The sequence below is a fragment of the Pseudophryne corroboree genome, chromosome 2 (genome assembly GCF_028390025.1).
Source record: "Pseudophryne corroboree isolate aPseCor3 chromosome 2, aPseCor3.hap2, whole genome shotgun sequence".
NCBI lineage: Eukaryota > Metazoa > Chordata > Amphibia > Anura > Myobatrachidae > Pseudophryne > Pseudophryne corroboree.
The window spans coordinates 846,364,556-846,380,917 of NC_086445.1; the positions used below are offsets into that span (position 1 = coordinate 846,364,556).

General features: G+C 43.4%; 1 protein-coding gene and 1 long non-coding RNA gene across 6 annotated transcripts in view; one reads left to right on the plus strand and one right to left on the minus strand.

Annotated features, from left to right (window-relative positions):
• Positions 1 to 16,362, plus strand: part of GLRA2 (glycine receptor alpha 2) — a 377,430-nt gene that overhangs the window by 62,549 nt on the left and 298,519 nt on the right. The gene's annotated exons all lie outside the window — the stretch shown is intronic.
• LOC135049848 (uncharacterized) overlaps positions 1 to 16,362 on the minus strand; it is a 37,284-nt gene that overhangs the window by 621 nt on the left and 20,301 nt on the right. The window contains exons 3-7 of one of the 4 annotated variants that reach the window (XR_010241494.1): positions 16,004 to 16,070; positions 12,810 to 12,890; positions 10,374 to 10,436; positions 9,669 to 9,727; positions 3,665 to 5,282 (exon numbers count right to left, since the gene is read on the minus strand). This is a non-coding gene — a long non-coding RNA (uncharacterized LOC135049848). Of the gene's footprint in view, positions 1 to 3,565; positions 5,283 to 9,668; positions 9,728 to 10,373; positions 10,437 to 12,809; positions 12,891 to 16,003; positions 16,071 to 16,362 lie in introns of those variants that run through there. The other 3 variants (XR_010241495.1, XR_010241492.1, XR_010241493.1) reach the window with 3 other exon arrangements.

The window sequence follows — 16,362 nt, forward strand, 5'->3', positions numbered from 1 at the left end:
CTTTTTATAATGAAAATAAATAGCTCAATTAATTCCTGTTCGCATTCACTATCACTTGTATTCTTTCACACCAAAATTTAATCTCCTCGCACTTTACTCCACATGTGAAAAAAGCACTGTAAAATGATATTATATTTTAGGAAAAAGAGCTAGACTGAAAATATTTGTTGACAGCTGATTCACTTTTATGAATAAATATCCTTCATCAGCTTTTCTAAATGTATACATTTGATAGAAAATTGATAATTTATGATTCTAAATAAAAAAAGAATAACTCCCTGCATATGCATCCAATGATCCAGTACTTATTGTTAGGTGCCGCGGTCCGCGGCGCCGCTCGGTCTGCTTCCGAGCGACGCTCATGGCCGCCGCACTTCCCTCCCTGCCCGCCCGGCGCCTAGCAATGCCAGGACGCTGTGCGTACTGTAGCCGCCGGGTCCCTGGCAACGCTAGGACGCCGGGCGTCCTCAGCCGCTGGGTCCATAGCAACGGGGACGCCATTGGCGGACCGCGTTCCCCGTTGCCAGATAAGAATGGTTAGTTGCTCGTGCAGCAGGGCAGCTGCACGGCAACTAGTAATTAGGGTCTGGGGGCTGGTCTTGCTGGCCCTCCTGTGATTGGCCAGCAGGGTCTTTTTATGGGAGCCAGCACACTGCAGCCTCGCCGGTGATAGCTTCCTGTATGCTGTTCCTGCCTTGCAACGTCTGTTCCTGGTCAGCTGTATCTGGTCGATCCTGCTTCCTGTGCTCCTGAGTCCTGGAGTTCTGAAGCCGGTCCTGGGAATCATTCCTGTCCAAGTGAACCTGTTGCAGTCATCTGGGGGTTCTCGCTTGTTGGGATTCTCTCCCGGTTTCGTGAGTAGCGTCTTCTGCCGCATGTTGCGGCCTAGGCCGCTTAGTCCTTGTGTTACTTTTGAATTGGTGGTTTTTGCAGAGGTTTCCGCTTTTCACTGTCCTCCCCGGTACGCGGCGGTGCCATGTGGGGGTGTGGACAGTGGTATCTTTTGACGTTCTTTTCCTTTGGTGGCGTGCCACACATATATTTAGTTTTAGGGTAGTTAGTAGCCCCTAGCTTTCTGTTTGCTTTAGTTAGAGGTCCCCTTGTTATTATCCTGTCTCGGTTCACGCCTTGTCTCACTCTAAGACCTGGGGGCATCGGAGTTGGGCAGACCTAATCCGCCCTTCAAACACGGCTGCCGTGGGCCCAAGAAACCATAGTCACTCAGGCGTGAACTGACCACACGGGTAAAACAATGGAGGTAGGGTGCTAGGGGCTATTCCCGTTCCATCCCATATTTCAGCGTCACGTCCTGGTGCTCTGGACTCACTACGCAACATCTCTCTAGTTCTGAGCATCAGGAACGTAACACTTATATTTTCTTGTTTAAGGTAACTGTTTTTAGAAAACTAATAGGTATCCTATTATTTTGTATATATTATATTTTGTGGGTTTCAGATGTTACCTGAACAAAATTCCCTATAAAAATGCAAAAACAAAAACAAAAAATTATGCAAGAAACGTAATATCCTGATTGATTAACATTGGCTGTTGGGCTACCATTAGAAAAATAATAATGACTCTTTTTATCTTTTTTTGGTAAATAAATACAGGTATATAAGTAAACATATTATCATTTATTTGCAAAACACCTCTATTATTGACATTAGTCCCAACCTGGCTGGAGCATACAGCTTACATACCACACAAACATTAGGGTCCATATTGTTTAAGGTCATATTGCTGTAGTAGGAGTGCACTACTGTGCATTCTCCATATTGGTTAGCAACAGAAGGCTTAATTTTCTAGCTAAGACCACCACCACCTGTACTTCTGTGCAGGCACAGTGCCATTTTGTCACTGTGTTAGAGCACTACAGTGGAAGATGGGCATCTTTCACTTGGCTATGCTGCCAGTACTACTATACAGAGCCTGGTACTGCTTGCATCCACACTGCTAACTTCTACCAGGCTGGTGAACTGAATGACACCCTGCTTTTCTTAAGCTCCGCTCCACATGACCAGTGTGTACTACATCTACCTACAATAAATCAATCCACTGATTAAGCATTCAGACAGTTTGTAGCCTAAGGCATCTGCTGGTGTGTACACTAACTCTGCAATCTGTACACACATATTTCAACAAGTTATGGGCTCAGGTACACAAGTTACAAATACACAGGCCCCAAGCTGCTAAAACGCCCAGCAGCATAGACATATGTCATTTTAGGATGGAGTGTTTCCAGTGCAGTGAGTCAGCACATAGGCTAGTCAGCTGCCCAATTGTGTCTGTGAGAAGTATGAACACAGGATCTATGCCCATACTCGGTTTACCAAGCTGAAAGGTGCAGAAAATTATACAACATGAAAATTTGCTATGGAGATGCAACTAGAGCATGAAAGGTTGTGAAAAGTTGCAGTAGATCCTGGTGAAAATTCAAACCCAGATGATGTAGGGAGAACCATGGCACAACTAGGTTAAGTGTAGAGCAACATGTAAACTCTATCATACATGGGAAAATGTCAGAAAAAAAGATATGTGGACAGCACTGCAGGCAGAATATCAAGATGGGGTCTCATGAGAAGAATTAATGTGAGATGTGTATTAGACAATACCAAGTTATATGAACACATGAGTGACTACAGTGATAAAATACTGCCCATTTCTCAGCAACTATTGAAGTACAAGTAGATGATGAACAGATTGCTACAGCTATGCTACAACATTTGATGCCTGAGATTTACAAGTTGTAGTGGCATTGGAAACAAACACAGCCAAGTTAACCACAGATGTCGTCAGAGCACTGTTACTGTAGTTCCTATAAATCGTGCCTTGTGAGGAGACTGCTGAGACTATTATATTACATACAATGAATGAGAAACTCAGAAAATGTGCTACATATGTCAAAAGAAATGCAATACTATGCAGGACAAAAAAAATACAACAAAAAAGCTGTATCAGTCCTGAGTGTCACAGATAATCACCAAAGAGTTTCTTGGCAAATTGATTTAGGTTTAACAACGCATTTCAACTGAAATAAGGGGGAGGGGGGTTAGCCACACTAACAGCATCTGATCCTATCACTATCCAAAAAACTGGAAATTAAGTACTTACAGCTACTTTACAAAAGTTGGAACAACTAAAGTCTGCTTGAAAATTGGGACTAGACCTAAAGTCATTGAGATCTGAACCTGGTTTATGTACCAGACATGGAAATAAATATCATAGCCATCAGTGTCCTAGAGCGAAGAGGTAGATGAGTTAATTTTGAAAGAAAAAAGTGCATAGGGGGTTATTCGGGCTTGTTAGCAAACCAAAACAGCAAGCAACTGGGCAAAATCATTTTGCACTGCAAGTGGGACAGATATAACATATGCAGAGAGATTTAGATTTGGGTGGTTTTATTGTTTCTGTGCATAGTAAATACTTTCTGCTTAATTTTTACACTGCAATTTAGATTTTAGTTAGAACACACTCCACCCAAATCTAAATCTCTTTGCACATTTCATCTGCCCCACTTGCAGTGGAACATGGTTTTGCCCAGTTGCTTGCTTTTTTGGTTTGCTAACAAACCTGAAAAACCCCCACTGTATGGAAAACACAAGGGACTGTAATAGGAACCAGCATGGTCATGCTAAGGACTGGCTGTCCTGTTTTCTTTCTGTACCTGGCACTGCTGCTTCCTTGCCTTGCACCTGCTTCCCAAGGTGTCTGGATGTGTCCCATGTTGTGCTGCTGCCAGTAGTTGTTTGTTTCTTTCTTGGCATCGCCATAATGCCTGAGGTCAGCTGACCTCTCTTCCTCGATCTGATACCCTGCACATAATTACAGTGACCTATCAGCAGAATCAGAATCAGCTTTATTGGCCAGGTGTACTCATGTACCCTAGGAGTTTTTTGTGGTGCAATGTATTGCCAAGCAGCAACATGAAGGGGGAATACATAGCATAAGAAGGGGGGAAAACGTAGCATACATTACAAACATTACACGTATGAGTTCATACTGCCCATTGCAACTGTACGATAGACTAGACATATTAGACATATTATGCATGTAAGACTAAAAACGAAGGCTGATTGGCAGAGCAGCACTGAGGCAGCCATCTGCGGCACCAACTTGAACTCAAATAATGCACATTATACAGAAGATTTAAGTAATACATCAAAAGATAAACAACACAGACATAAAAAAAAAACCTTGAGCACACAGAAAGCATAATGCATGATTGGTGTAGGCACTTTGGGTAATAACCTCCAAGGGTTGTGTATTCCACCCTCACAAGGTACCAGGTGCGGCAGCCATCTTAGGCGCACTGCATAGGATTATCCAGGGTGGAATAGTCCACCCCTAGAAGAGATATCATAAAATGGGGAGATTGCAGAGTCCTAAAGTTCAGAGTAGGGTTCCAACAAAACCATCAGTTCCATGTATTTTTCATCCCATCCACAAGCGCAATAGATAAGGAAGCCATGTTGGGCACACTACGAAGGTTACACAGTGGAAGATGAGCCATATAAGGGCCAAATGCAAGTTTGGGAAAACTGATACGTGTGTAGGAGTATGCTATACCCTGCATGGAAAGATCCAAATGAAGCACATGTTGCCCACGGAGGAACCATCCAAGGCAGCCATGTGGGGCGCACTGTGTAGGTTACTGCTGACAGGGTGTGCAACCAATGGAGGTAAACATTACAGAAATAGCACACAGTGGGGTGGAAGTACGCTGTAAGAAGAAAGAGAAGAGAAAAACACATTGCAGGAAAACTGTACTAGAGCAGTGCGGGAGGGTGTAAGTATGTGGGGAGCACACTAATGTCCAATGGCAATGACCCAGCAAAGTCTGGTCCTGGTGTGCACACCCCTCAGTTCCCTGCTCAGCTTGAGGGGTAGTCCCTCGGGCAGTCATGATATTCTTGGACAGAAGAGTAGTAGGCATTGGTCCTGGTGTTATCATGGCAGAGATGAGGAGAGGCCACATAGTGGTCCTGAGTTGCAGTGTTTGGGGAACTAGTTTAATTAGAGATTCTAGCATAGTCTAAATCCAGTTCAAGCTCCACCAGCCAGAGATTACTCTACATGTCTCTCCATGGCCACTACTCATTGCCAGAACAACTTCTGCTGTATACTGCCTGCTAAGTTCCAGTCTACAGAATCCAGAGTTTAGCTTCACAGTTCAGTGTGTTCCATCATCTGATGTATTTCCACCAAGTGCTAGCAGGTCCTGCCGAGTGTTATTATGGTCTCCTGTGTTTTGCTGAATGGGATGGTCACAGGAATGTCAGCGACTGTTAAAGAAAAACTTGTATGTAAGAGCTGTATATCAGGAAAATACCACAGTCAGCCATTTTCAAAGTCAGCAAGCAGATCAGCAGCACCACTTGAGTTAGTACATACAGGTAGATGTGTGTATTCCAGTGGAAAGCAACTCAATAAGTGGATACAAATGTTTCATAACGTTCATGGATGATTTCAGAAGAATGACACACATATTCTTTATCAAAGATTTTTCAGAAGTAGTAAAGAAAAGACTTGTAGAGAATCAAACTGGTAACTGACTCAAGACTCTGAGATCTGACAATGGTTGAGAATATTTAAACGGAGAGGTGGAATTTTTCTTGAAGAAATACAAAATTGAATATTCATTGACCATTGCTTATAATCCAGAGCAGAACAGTGTAAGTGAATGAACAACCATACACTAGTGGAGAAAGCTAGATGTATGCTGAAGGATGCAGGCCTAGATAAGCAGTTTTGAGTGGTAGCAGTGTCCACAGCAGTCTACCTGAAAAATCATTCTCCCACAGTTGCCTTAAAAGGCAAAAAACCTACTGAAGCATGATCAAAAAGAAAACCAAGCATAATACAGCTCAGAGCTTTTGAAAGTACAGCTAACTCAACATACACATACAGTACCAAGAGGAAGAAGACACAAGCTGGATCAAAATTTAGGAAGTGTTTCATACTACAGATTATGAAATCCCAGTACTAGAATGCTTGTCATGTCATTGTCTAGAGATGTGATATTTAAAGAAACAGCAAAAATCTGAGTAAAGCTGTAATTTGAAATGCACATTAGTGTTACTGGACATGCCAGAAGATGGAGATATTTCTGAACCAGAGACTATCATCATGGACATTCAGCCACCAAAATGTATTCTGCAAGGTCAAATTACCTAAAAGGTATGATGAGTAAATAACTAATATTGCATTCAGTAAATCTTAAGACACCCAGAAACTAAAGTCAAAGCTAACTGGTGTGAGTGGAAGTTTAAAATAGAAAAAGAGACTATGCAAGATAAAAATTTCACATGTGTAAGACATCATCAACTATGAAAGTGATACCAGTCCTGTGTTTGTGAACAAAGAGCCTGTTGATGTGGTCCATGCAGTCAATAAGAGAAGTATTACTGATAACATTTCCATGATAAGTGGTCTAAAGCCATTTGAAATTTTGATGTTTTCTCATTTGTCTAACCCTCTATTTTTTTGCAGGAGAAAGCTTTTAGTGAATGTTTTCACAAAATGACAAAGCTTGTGTGCATATTCCTTATTGGTGTCTCAAGGGAGGCTTCATTCCCTAGCCAAGATGGTCACCATCTCTACTTCTGCACAATGCAATCTTTTCACTGAGTTAGAACCCCACAGTGAAAGATGGACATCTTTCACTTAGCTTCAGAAATACCCTGCAACAGCCATTGCAGAGTAGCTGCCAGTACCCCTATACATGTTACAGCTTTGCAGCCTCCTACAAGATAAAGTCACCAGCTAATGAACTGTATCACACCAAGTTCCGCTGTATAACTGTAAATACGGATGTACCATAGCTACCTTTAATAAACCACTCCACTGGTTAAGCAACTGGGCTGTGTGTATTTCAAGGCATCCGCTAGCGTGTACACTAACTCTGTCACCTGTACACACATATTACAACACAGGTATAGTACCGTTCAAAAGTTTGGGGTCACCCAGACAATTTCCATATTTTTGAAAGAAAAGCACTTTTTTTTCAATGACGAGAACATTAAATTAATCAGAAATACACTCTATACAATGTTAATGTGGTAAATGACTATACTAGCTGCAAACGTTTGGTTTTTAAAGGAATATCTACATAGGTGTATAGAGGCCCATTTCCAGCACCCATCACTCCAGTGTTCTAATGGTACATTGTGTTTGGTAATCACGGTAGAAGACTAATGGATGATTAAAAAACCCTTGAAACCCTTGTGCAGTTATGTTAGCACAGCTGAAAATGGGTTTGCTCATTAGAGAAGCTATAAAACTGGCCTTTCTTTGAGCTAGTTGAGTATCTGGAGCATCACATTTGTGGGTTCGATTATACTCTCAAAATTGCCAGAAAAACAGAACTTTCATGTGAAACTCAACAGTCTATTCTTTTTCTTCAAAATGAAGGCTATTCTATGCGAGAAATTGCCAAGAAACTGAACATTTCCTACAACTGTGTGCACTACTCCCTTCAGAGAACAGCACAAACAGTCTCTAACCAGAGTAGAAAGAGAAGTGGGGGGCCCTGGTGCATAACTGAGCAAGAAGACAAGTACATTAGAGTCTTAGTTTGAGAAATAGACGCCTCACAGGTCAGAAACTGACAGCTTCATTAAATGGTACCCGCAAAATGCCAGTGTCAACGTATACAGTGAAGAGGCGACTCCGGGATGCTGGCCTTCTAGGCAGAGTGGTAAAGAAAAAGCCATATCTGAGACTGGCCAATAAAAGAAAAAGATTAATATGGGCAAAAGAACACAGACATTGGCCCTCATTCCGAGTTGTTCGCTCGCAAGCTGCTTTTAGCAGCTTTGCACATGCTAAGCCGCCGCCTACTGGGAGTGAATCTTAGCTTATCAAAATTGCGAACGAAAGATTTGCAATATTGCGAAAAGACTTCTCTGTGCAGATTCTGAGTAGCTCGAGACTTACTCTTCCAGTGCGATCAGTTCAGTGCTTGTCGTTCCTGGTTTGACGTCACAAACACACCCAGCGTTCGCCCAGACACTCCTCAGTTTCTCCAGCCACTCCCGCGTTTTTCCCAGAAACTGTAGCGTTTTTTCAAACACTCCCATAAAACGGCCAGTTTCCGCCCAGAAACACCCACTTCCTGTCAATCACACTCCGATCTCCAGAACGAAGAAAAAACCTTGTAATGCCGTGAGTAAAATACCAATCTTCATAGCAAATTTACTTGGCGCAGTCGCAGTGCGAACATTGCGCATGCGCAAATAGCGGAAAATCGCTGCGATGCGAAGAAAATTACAGAGCGAACAACTCGGAATGACCACCCTTGGACAGAGGAAGATTGGAAATAAGTGTTATGGACAGAAGAATCGAAGTTTGAGGTGTTTGGATCACGCGGAAGAACATTTGTGAGACTCAGAACAAGTGAAAAGATGCTGGAAGAGTGTCTGATGCCATCTGTGTGGCTGTTTTGGTGCTGGTAAAGTGGGAGATTTGTACAAGGTAAAAGGGATTTTGAATAAGGAAGGCTATCACTCCATTTTGCAACGCCGTGACATACCCTATGGACAGCGCTTAATTGGAGCCAATTTCCTCCTCCAACAGGACAATGACCCAAAGCACACCTCCAAATTATGCAAGAACTATTTAGGGAAGAAGCAGGCAGGTGGTATTCTGTCTGTAATGGAGTGGCCAGTGCAGTCACCAGATCTCAACCCCATTGAGCTGTTGTGGGAGCAGCTTGACCGTATGTTACGCAAGAAGTGCCCATCAAGCCAATCCAACTTGTGCTTCAGAAAGCGTGGGGTGAAATTTCTTCAGATTACCTCAACAAATGAACAGCTAGAATGCCAAAGGTCTGCAATGCTGTAATTGCTGCAAAAGGAGCATTCTTTGATGAAAGCAAAGTTTGAAGGACAAAATTATTATTTCAAATAAAAATCTTTATTTCTAACCTTGCCAATGTCTTGACTATATGTTCTATTCATTTTGCAACTCATTTGATAAATAAAAGTCAGTTTTCATGTAAAATACGAAATTGTGTGGGTGACCCCAAACTTTTGAACGGTAGTGTATACTACCAGTATGTTTTTTGTCTGTGGGAGCAATCAATAGGAGAACATTTCAATTTGGAATCTAACTCATGGCCCCAGTACTGTGAGATAGCAGTGCTAAATGATGTACCACCATTCACAAATAGACAAAAGCAAGGGCATATTAAAGAATGCACATATGTTCTTGGGCCCTATAACACCCGACACCTTAGGATGCTCGAGCCAAGGCACAGTAGCATTGAATCTTACCTGGTATTCCAGTCAGAAAATGAATGGCTAAAAATATTTGCCTCCTATAGTTATAAACAAGTGTGCCCTCTACCTATAAAATATAATAATATATAAGATGTGTTCCCCTTTCCTAGTAATATAAAATTATACCAGCATATTGACGCCCCCAACTTAACCCATTCACACTTCTTGTGTTCCCTTCTAGCCATCTCCCCGCTGAGGGAGTTGGTGGGATACAGGTGTGTGTGTGTGTGTGTGTGTGTGTGTGTGTGTGTGTGTGTGTGTCTGTGTGTGTGTGTGGGATGGGGATGGGTTTGTGCAGGTACAATTCTGTGCTGAGTCAGACATGCCCCCACTGCACACGTCTGACTCAGTGCAGGCCATGTAGAATTATTTTATAGATTGCCCCCTTACTTTCTAATAGTCATAGTTTCTGAGTAACTCTCTTTCTCTTCTTTTCTTGACCAGTAGACCTGTAAGGTATAAAAAAAAAAACCCAGACAAGCAAATTACATTTGACTCTGTACAAATTCCCATTGTAAATTAGATGAGTTGGCAAGCACGCCTACGTTATAGATTTGCAGACAATCAGGAGTGGTCTTCATGTGAATAGGGGAGGTTTAAGTTTTTGTGTGTGTGCTTACTGAATGACAGGCAATATAATTGTGATTTCAGCTATCTCACCTGGAAATGCCACTTTTTTTTGGCCTTTTTCTGGAAAGTTAAACTGTGGTTTTTGACTTTCAATGATATTTTTGGTATCTTTAAAATCTCCAGAAATCACAGAAAAAGAACACAAATTTTCACACATTGATACTTGTTTTTCTCCAATAAGCTATGTTGTGTGCAAAACAATGCATGCTGAAATTACTATGTTGTGACACCTGATGCCAGTAAATACCAGCACAAACCCAAAGGTCCAAAAATGGTCACAAAACCTGAAGATTAATATCATAGCCTATCTACACTTCTAACTGGGAATAATTTTTGGGGTGATACTATTGGAAGTATAGAGGAAGAAAATCATGGAATATTGGCCATAAAAGTAAAGCCACTCTGTATTATTTCTACGCCCCACCATGTACAAACCAGCATATAAATTTCACACATGTGGTATACCTGTACATGACCAAAAGTAGCATGATACATGTTGGGGCATATTCTTTTAATTGCCCATGTTATCTATAAAAAAAAATCACAATATTTATATTTATTGGTGCATGTTTTCAGTGAATATCAAAAAAACGTTCAAAAATCATACTACGATACCTGTAACATACAGATATATCTCATACACTGTGGCTCAAATTGCTCCAACGAGTCTCCCATGCCATATGGCACAAAGACGCTAGGTATAAGAGGATACATCTACTGTATAAAGCCTGGAAAATTCATCACTAAATAATTTCAGCCTCTGATCCATGAAAGCCATGCCCCCAGTTAATAAAAAGCATACCTAAATTACCTAGCCATTTTCACATTCCCTTTGTGAAATAGAACTGTCCTGCTGCAATTGGGAAATTGTGATTTAAGCCTTCATGTCAAGGACATACGATGGTATAATTATCAGGGCCACCATCCATGGGGGACAGCCGGGACTGCAGTATTGTCTCCGGACAAAAAGGGGGGGCCACCTGAACAGCTGTGAATGATGGTCTCTATAGAAATGTCATTAACAAAATGACTGTCGCCATGGTGGAGACAAAAAAATATGTCAATATGGATGAACAAATACACAAACTCAAGGAAGCATCATGTTTAACAGAAGTCAGAGAGAAGGCAACATTATGTCTGCAGGATCATGGCAGACCAAGTAGCACACTGGGAAAACTTAGATCTAGTGAGGCAGGGCTACGTTTCTATATGTGTGAGAGAGGGGTGGCACTCGATATCTTGGCTGTTAGGATCCCGGCGCTCAGCATACCGGCACCGGGATCCCGACTGCCGGGATACCGACAACTATTTTTCCTCTTGGCGTGTCCACGACACCCCTGGAGGGAGAATAAATAGCTTGGTGCTACTGTGCCTGCAGTATGGCATGCGCAGGGAGCCCGCAAGGGGCTCTTTTGCGCTCACCCCGCTGCCGGCATTCCAGCGGTCGAGATCCTGATGCCGGTGTGCTGGGCGCCAGGATCCCGACAGCCGGTCAAGCGTAATAGACCCATGAGAGAGAGGTGGCTGTGGTATACTGTCTGTGTGGATGGGGAAGAGCTAGGGTATATGTATAAGAAGGTGGTAACAGGGGCGGGGCTGTATATATGTGTGTGGGGGAGGTGGTTGGGGTATATGTGTGTGTGTGGGAGTGAGGTGGAGCTGCCATGAGGGTATTTATGTATCATTTTGAAGTGGCTGAGGCAGGGCGAGGGTATATAAATATGTTTGAGAGGGAGGTGGTTGTGAAAGGAGCATATATGTGTGAGAGGTAGGTGGCTGGAGTATTTGTGTGTGAGCGAAGTGGCTGAGGTGGGGCTGGGTATATGTGTGTGCAGTGGCATCAGAGTGGGGGGGCAAGAGGTCATGCCCCTCCAAACATGTAAAAGGCACAGCTGCTGGGGAGGGGGAGCACTTACCTCCGGTTCCCCGCTGAGAGACTCCTACTTTAAATCTGCCGGAGGCACCACTGTGTGCTGCCCCCTATCCTGTCCTAGCCGTTTCTTCACTGATGCACTACTGGGAGGAGGTGGGCAGCCTTTTTAAAGTAGGAGTCTCCACGGGGATGAATTTGGATGTAAGCTCTCCCAGCACAGGGGGGGGGGGGATGCGCCAAAATATTTTTTTTTACTATGCCCCCCCCAATCACAAACCATTCTGGTGCCCCTGTGGGTTTGAGAGGGAGGTGGTTGAAGTGTGTGTAAGAGGTAGGTGGAGCCGCCATAAGGGTATTTATGTATCCTACTGAGGTGGGTGACGCAGGGCTAGGGTATCATATCGTTCACAGCCCAAACTTTGACAATTAAAAAAAAAAACTGGTTTACACAACAATGAAAGCCCCACCCCACTGTAGCTCCACTGACTTTATCCAACGCTTCACTCCCATGGGGCCCTGCCTATTTTGACAGTCCTGGCTTTCACAATTTCTGATTGCTGCCCTGGTTATTATTTGGAATCTAAACTATAAATTTGTTTATTGACCATATAACTTTTTTATATCATAAATGCATACTTGGAGGTCGAGGCCTCTGTAATCAACAAAATAATTAAAAATTCATTTGGGATATATGTACACTAGCATTAGTTTTGTATTAATTTATATGGGTACAAATATGAGAAAATAAATTTTTTTTTTGCATATATTCATTTATTTTCCTTGCAAAATACAAAATTAAAAACTTATTTATTAATGAGTGTTACTAAAATAAAGTCCATTCTACATGGAAAAAATAGGTAAAAAATTATGTAAGTTAAGAAATACATGAAAAACAAATAATGTTTTATGTATATTGTATTACAGATTATACTACATGTGTGATGTTTATTTATTAACATTTTATGTGATGCTTATTTACTAACAGGTGCAATATTTGGACTAAACCATAGTACAAATAAGAAACTTACTTTCAATGCGTAACGTGCACTAGACAGATAAAAGCTACTGTCATTGCTGATTGAATGCTTGGTTCAGTGGAAATGTTCCATCTAAATGCAATGGGAGTAAAAAAAACACTTTGTAGTACCACCAGTGGAACTGAAAAAGACTTTTATTGCAGAATCAATAACATTTACTTTTTATAGGATATAGTTAACTATTTGGAGATGGAAGGGATGAAACTAAAATTGCAGTATAGAAGCGTTCAAAACATTTGTAGTATTTCAGAACATTGGGACTGCAGAAACATACAACATTCTATAACTTTTTTTACTTTAATTAGTTGTGCTACAAAGCACTTTGTCTATTTACATAGTGAATGACATTTCTAATCAAACGTAATTGTCTATTCCCACGCCCCATAGCAAAATATGAGTAAGGGCAAGGTTATGCCACTCTACCCTCTTGAGGCCCCTGAGCACACACAGCCAGTGCTTTTTCAATCAGACGAATACTTTTTTAAAAGCAGAATGGGAGTTACAGTAAGGGTGGTATGTGAGCTCCATAGTGACCCACTTCAGGTGTGCCATTCTGTGCACATCTGTGTGCTTTAAATATGCAAAAGTTTAAGTAACCACTAGGCAGGCCCGGCGCTACCCGCTCAGCGAAGGGATGCAGTGCAGGGAGGCGCTGGGACGGATAGGCGCTTTCCCTACTCTGCATCCCTTCCCTGCTGCGCCGTCCTGTCCCCCCTGCTGCTGCTGCTGCTGCCACTGCTGTGTCTGTCACTGTGTGACAGGCACTGGCAGCGGGCACCTGCAGCATGAAACGCCTCCTCCTTCCCTTCATCTCATCTGTCTGTGTGAGAGCGCCGTGTACGGGACAGAAGGGGGCGGAGCTACACGGGACGGCAGGGGGCGTGGCTATATGGGCCATCCATAAGGGGGCGGGGCTACACGGACCTGGCTGCTGTACAGAGGGAGACTGGATTAGGTAAGTAGAGGGTGAGAGAGAAGTGTGTGTGTGTGTGTGTGTGTGTGTGTGTGTATGGTGGGTGTGTATGTGTGTGTATATATATGTGTGAATTGTGTGTGTGTGTGTGTGTGTGTGTGTGTGTGTGTATATGTGTATATATGTGTGAATTGTGTGTGTGTGAGGTATGTCTGTGCGCGCGCTCTATGGACGCCACTACTGGGGGGGCATTACGTATAAGGACGCTATTACTACAGGGGGGCATTACATGTAACAACGCTACTACTGGGGGGGCCATTACGTGTATGGACGCTACTACTACTGGGGCTGGGGGCATTACGTATAAGGACGATACTACTACTGGGGTACACTACGTATAAGAACGCTACTACTACTGGGGGGGCATTATGTACAAGGACGCTACTATTATCGGGAGGGCATTACGTATAAGGACGCTACTACTTCTGGGGGGTATTACGTATAAGGACACGTCTACTACTGGGGGTGCACTACGTATAAGGACGCTACTACTACTGTGGGTGCATTATGTATAAGAATGCTACTACTACTCGGGGGGCATTATGTATAAGGATGATACTACTATTGGGGGTGCATTATGTAAAAGGATGCTACTACTACTGGGGTGCATTACATATAAGGACGCTACTACTACGGGTGGGGCATTACGTATAAGGACGTTACTACTACGGGTGTTAGGCGCCGGGGTCCGCTCGTCGGTGCGGCCCGGCGCCTAGCAACCAGGGACGCCGTGCGCGTACAGCCGCTGGCTCCCTGGCAATGCTAGACGCCGGGCGCATGGAGCCGCACGGACCCTAGCAACGGGGACGCCACTGGCGGACCGCGTTCCCCGTTGCTGGGTCCATTTAAATTAATAAGGGCACCTGTTTCCTGGCCGTGCAGCAAGGCAGCTGCACGGCATTTAGTCCAATCAGCCTCTAAACAGCTGATTGGAGGACTCCCTGTTAAGTACACTCCCAGGGCTTCTCACAGACGCCGGTAATAGCTTCCTGCATGCTGTATCTGTTTGCTGAGAGTGTTTCCAGTCCTGCTGTACCCGGTCGTTCCTGTCCTCAGTTGTCCTGTACTCGGAAGTTGTCATCTGTTCCTGGAGTCCTGACTGAGCACCTTTAAACATCCAGTGGTGTTCGTGATTCACGGCGTAGCCGTGTTTTGCGGCTTGGCCGCTTTATTACTTATTATTTATTATTTGTGTTTCGGAGCTTTTGCGGAGGATTCCGCTCCCACAGATCCACTCTGGTATCCAGCAGTGCTGGGTAGGAGTAACGGACTAGTGGATTTTGGTTGTCCTTTTATCTGGCGGTTTTTCCGCGCATACTTCTGGTTTGGTTAGTTAGCTTGTTGCCCCTGGCCTGTTGTCAGTCAGAGGTCCTCTTGTCATCATCCTGCCTCGGATTTCCCTTTGTCTCTCACTAAGACCGGGGGGCACCGGAGTTGGGCAGACATAATCCGCCTTTCAAACGTGGCTGCCAGGGGCTCAAGAAACCATAGTCTCGCAAGGGATTTCCGATAGCACGGGTGAGACAATAGAGTTAGGGCGCCAGGGGCAACTAGTCTTTCCAGCTCCCGTAACCAGCATTCCCTTCCAGTACTCTGGCCATTGCCATGAGATCTCCTCCGGTCAGGAGTACTGGAATCATAACAACGGGTGGGGCATTACGTATAAGATTAATAATATTGTGCTAAATTGTGGCGTAATTTTACTACTGTGTGGCCATGCCCCTTACTTGTGAGACCACACCCCTTTTCCCGGCGCGTGCCAAATGAATATGGGAGGGCGCAAATTTAGAGTTTGCAGGGGGGCGCCGAACACCCTAGCACCGGCCCTGGCACTAGGGATATCCCAATAATTTCATTAGGAGATGAACTTCTTGTATTTGATGCACCGTATTTGATGCACCTTATAAGAGCCCTTTGTACCGAATCTCTGACATGATATCTTTTACTATGGTGGCTATGTTGCTAGTTGCAACATTGTACATATACTTTAAACGGTGCTCGCAAGGGGCATTCTAGCGCTCGCCCCACTGCCGGCATATTGATGGCTGGGATGCCACTGTCGGTATACTGATGGCCGACATCCCGTCCGTCGGTATTACATACTGAACCCCTTTGAACTATACTACCTTCTCTCTTTCACGTCTATCTTTCTTCTTCAAAGCACTCCATGAGCCCTGTACCATAGTTTTCCCTATCACATCCTTCCACTCACCTCTCCAGATGCAGCAACCACAATCTTATCACATAAAACAGCTTTATTATAACCAGACAGCTTTTCCCTGTCATTGCAAAACAAGAAAATACATAATTAAAAAAATAAACGAAGCAGAAAAATCATACTGACAATACTCTTTTAATTCCTTGAGCCTCCTACTGTGAAACCTAAGGATAATATGTATAATGTAACACATTTCATTTTGGTCCTAAATGTAATGATATTTCTGATTACCAACAAAAACATGGTGCATAAAACATATCAGAGTGCTGTGTTTGATTATAGGTTTTCCTGCACATTTCCTGCAAGTGACATGACTTTTTGCAGGGTGTCAGACAGTCTAATTACACAGCTAA